We start from the raw sequence: 4,542 nt of genomic DNA, 5'->3' as shown, positions 1-4,542 counted from the left end.
AGAAGGAGGAGGGCATCTGAAGAATGAGTCCTGGGACCCTCCAGTCTTGGGGAAAGAGGTCCATCATCTTTGGGGGAGACGAGGGACCAAGAGTAGAGACTGAGGCAGAATCAGGGGAGTTTGTCAGAACCCCAGCATCTCAACTCAAGAAAGGAGACACATCACAATATGAAAGGGGCCCTGCGACTCAGCTTTCTGTAGGCTCTCAGGGTCTTTTCAACTTTTGTTCTTACTAACGCCTTAATAATTTTGCTGATTTTAATAATTTTTCTTTAAATAACTTAAAAATTGTGGTTAAAAAAACATAAAATTGACCATCTTAACCATTTCTAAGTGTGCAGCTCAGTAGTGTTAAGTATATTCATATCGTTGTGCTACCAACAGCCAGAACTTTTTCATCTTCCAAAACCGAAATCCTGAACCCATTAAACAACTCTCCATTTCTCCCCTCCCCCTAGCTCTGGGCGACCACCATTCTACACGCAGTATTTGTCACTTTGAGACTGGCTTATTTTGCTTAGCATAATGTCTGCAAGGTTCATCCACACTGTAGCACGGTCAGAATTTCTTTTTTAAGGCTGAATACAATATTCCATTGTATGAATGTACCACTTGGAAGCAACCCAAGTGTTCATCCATTGAATGAATGGATAAGCATTCATTCAATGGATGAACACTTGGGTTGCTTCCATCTCTTGGCTATTGTGAATAATGCTACTATAATAAACATGAGTGTACAAATATCTTTTCGAGATCCTGTTTTTCAACCCCTTTGGATATACAGCCAGAGATATTATTTTTAATTTTTTGAGAACTGCCTTATGTTTTCTATAGCAGCTGTACCATTATTAAAAATAGAGATACTATTTTTAATTTTTTGAGAACTGCCTTATGTTTTCTATAGCAGCTGTACCACACACAGGGTACAAGGGTTCCAATTTCTCCACATCTCTGCCAAAACTTGTTAGTTTCTGTTTTTTGATAGTGGCCATTCTAATGGGTGTGAGGTGATCTTTAAATGATTTTGATTATGAAATATACATGCAGGACAGTGAGAGGTTGTAAAGAAATAGTTGTAAAAAGAGAGCATTCACGGAATTCTTGACCCAGGTCAAGAATTAATCATTACCGATGTCCCAGGAACATCCCTGCCCTGTCCTGGTAAACTTTTTCTGTCACAACCTTCTTTACCTCCCCACACTCCCCAGCTAAGCACTCTTCTGCTGTTATGGAAATAATATCCTTGCTAATCTTTAGTTTTATCACGCCTTTGTAACCCTAAACAATAGTTTATTTTGGGCCAGCTTTTAAAATGTTTTAATTTTATATTTTGCCAGCTTCTGAACTTTATAGTAGTAAATCATTTTTATGTATTTGTGTGTAGGTGTGGGTGTGTTTTTTTTTTTTTTACTTTTGCTTAACGTTGCGTAGGTAGGAATCCTCAATGTTCGTGCAGCACTCATTTTTGTATAGTATTTCATGGCAGGAAAATTCACCCTCAGCCTCTGCAAATACAAATCCACAGACACAGAGTGAAGCTGTACCTCTCTCCTGGGGCTTCAAGGCAAGGGTCTCCATGGTGGCCTTTGGCAGCGTCCCCCAGAGGCGTGGGCAGCTGTGCAGCCTCCTGCGCCCCAGGCCAGGCCCAGAGGAGCGGGTCCTCCTCCTGGGGCTCAGCGACAGCAGCAAGGTCAAGTGGCACAAGCACTCTCAGCTTCAAGGTCACACTGGCCCTATGCCGAGGTCGGGACCAGGCAGGCTCAGCGGGAGCACAGCATCCCAGGCTGCGCTCACGACCCATCAACGCGCCCCACGCAGCCTGTCACACTCCTCCCGGTACCATACGCGGAGCTAGGCAGCGCTGAGGCTGAGCCAGCAGGCGCGGAGCCCCAGGGCAGACGGACAGACCGACCGACTGACGGACGGATGAGCGAGTGAATGGACCAGCCTTACACAAAAGAACAGCAACCACCACAAAAGAACAGCCATCACCGCAATAGAACAGCCCAGCAGCTGCCACAGGAAAGTGCGTCTGCGCAGACCGGACACAAACTACAACTCCCGGGAGACTTTGCGCTACTATCTCGGCGTACTCCATTTCCCAGAAGGCCTCTGGGCCCCAGAGCTGCTCTGACGTCTCAACTCAGAAGAGCGGCACAGCCTTCTGGGAAATGTAGTTTTGGAACCAGAAACCACGGTCCCCGGGCCCGCTCAACTCATCGCCCCACCAGCTTGTTGTCGAAATATTTTGGGTATATGTGTGCGTGTGGGAACGTGTGTGTGTGCGGTTGCGTGTGTTTGTGTGTGTGTGTGTGTTCGTCCGTGAGGCTTTCTGGGCCGCTGCATGTGTGTTTAATTGGGGGTTATCGAGAGGAAGGTGGAATTGTCTTCTCAGTGTGTCGGTGTCGCCAGGTGGAGGCAGGTGGGCTCTGGCCTACATCTATCTTTGCAGGAAAGGCTCAGGTCCCTGCCCCTACTGACGCTAGAGGTGGTAGAAGGGCAGTCAAGGTGTTTTCCAGCCCCGCCCCCTCTTTCAGGGGCCCTGAAACCTGCTGCTCTTTGGGTGCTTGGGGCCCCAGGAAGAGGGCAGAGGGGCAGAGGAGGCAAAGCCCCAGCTCTGCTCTCAGACCAGGTGGCCCTGACCTCAGGCCAGGCTCAGGAGACAGGGAGGGATGGTGTGGTATTCACACTCTTGTGTAATAGGTCCCACACTTAATATGGCTGACTTGTGTAACAAAAAGAATATTGTGGAAATAACTGGTGTGTAAAATCATGATGCCAGGTCATAAAGACACTGACTGCAGCTTCCACCTTGTTCTCTTAGATCCCTCTGAGGGATCCCAACACCACATCCTAAGGACACTCCAGCAACCTGTGGAGAGAGGTCCACATGGTAAGAAACTGAGGCTTGCCTACAGTCTGCAACAATTTGCCACCCACAAGAGAGATCGAGCACTTCAGCACTCCGTGACATCTTGACTGCAGTCTTATGAGAGACCTCTAGCTAGAACAACACAGAATACTCAGACATGTTGTACAATAATAAAAGTTTATTGTTGCTTTAAGTCACTAATTTTGGGGTAATTGGTTTTACTCATGCTCCCGTATCTCCCTCTCCCACGCTGAGGTGAAAGGGATCAGAGGAGCCTGGGTGGGTGGGTGGTGGGAGTGACTAGGACCCATCATTGCTACTGCCTCACGTGCACTCTCCAGTCCTAGCACCTGGGCCAGGGGTCCCCAACCCCCGGGGAAGCAGACCTGTGCTGGTCCATGGCCTGTTAGGAACTAGGCCACACAGCAGGAGGTGAGCGGTGGGCTAGTGAGTGAATGAAGCTTCATTTGTATCTGCAGCCGCTCTCCAGCGCTAGCATCACCACCTCAGCTCCACCTCAGATCATCAGGCATTAGATTCTCATAGGAGCACCGGTCCATGGTGCCAAAAAGGTTGTGGACCACTGCCCTGGGCCACCTGGCCCTCCCATACACAACTCCCAACTCTTCCACTCCCTCCTTGCTAACCTCCCCCTACACCACATAAATGTCTCCCCGCCTCCATTGCCCTATATGTACACTCCCTGCACACCCCACTCCCCTATCAGGTGTGCAGTGCCTCGGCCTCCTGGTTGCATGTCGAGGGCAAGGTGAAGGCAGAGAGCCGGGCCAGGGCTGCCTCCCAGTGGGGAGGAAAACTTCTGGGATGAGGCTGGGTGAGGACCCTGCCCCTCTTCAGGCCATGCTGGACAAGGGACACGGAGACACTACCAGCATGGACAGCTAGGCCCGCTGTGAGCCCCTCCAGCCCCGCATTATTGGAAGTATTAAGCCAGCATCTATTGAGTGGTTACTGAATGCCAAGCCCAGTGTAGACACGTTTATTCACTGATGGCAGATAAATATTTAGGATGTGTCTACTGTGTACCAGGCACTTTTCTCAACCTCTAGGACACAGGGGGAGTCCCTGCCCTGGTGGAAGTCAAATCTGAAGAAAACAGACACTAGAGAGGAGGAGTTATAAAGCATGGTGAGTGCTATGTAGGAAGATGCAGAAGCAGCATAGAGAAGGGCCCTGGGGTCCGTGGGGAGGCCTTCTGTGAGGTGATAGAAAATACATATAGGTATCTGTCCCCAGTTCCTAGAACAGAGCTCCTAAAATCCTTGTAATTTGCTGGGTATCAGGCATGTCTTTTGTTCTAATGAGGAGACACTAGGTGGGCTCCTGGATGAGGGCTGGTCCCTGGAAACACCGGGCCAGGATTAAAAGCTTGGAATTTTCAACACTGCCCCCCATTCTTTGAGAAGGGCTGAGAGTGGAGTTAAATGATCCATCATGCCTACATAAAAAAGCATCCATAAAATCCCAAGAGAATGGGGTTCAAAGAGCTTCAACACATTGGAAGGTTGACATACACCAACTCCACAGGGACAGAAGCTCCCGTGCTTGGGACCTTCCCAGACTTTGCCCTACTTATCTCCTCATCCGGCTGCTCATCTGTATCCTTTATCATATCCTTCAATAAACTGGTAAACTTAAGTGCTTCCCCG

The 4,542-nt window shown here is 49.0% G+C and overlaps 1 long non-coding RNA gene across 1 annotated transcript; it reads left to right on the top strand.

Moving 5' to 3' along the window:
- Positions 1 to 2,114: 2,114 nt before the first annotated feature.
- Positions 2,115 to 3,073, top strand: LOC111736932. Its single transcript, XR_002779288.1, has 2 exons — positions 2,115 to 2,252; positions 2,825 to 3,073. It is a non-coding gene; the product is annotated as an uncharacterized LOC111736932 (long non-coding RNA).
- The last annotated feature ends 1,469 nt before the right edge of the window (positions 3,074 to 4,542 follow it).

The sequence above is a fragment of the Pteropus vampyrus genome, unplaced genomic scaffold (genome assembly GCF_000151845.1).
Source record: "Pteropus vampyrus isolate Shadow unplaced genomic scaffold, Pvam_2.0 Scaffold23, whole genome shotgun sequence".
Classification (NCBI taxonomy): Eukaryota; Metazoa; Chordata; class Mammalia; order Chiroptera; family Pteropodidae; genus Pteropus; species Pteropus vampyrus.
Note: the sequence above shows the minus strand (reverse complement) of the source record. Positions and strands in the feature narration are given on the sequence as shown.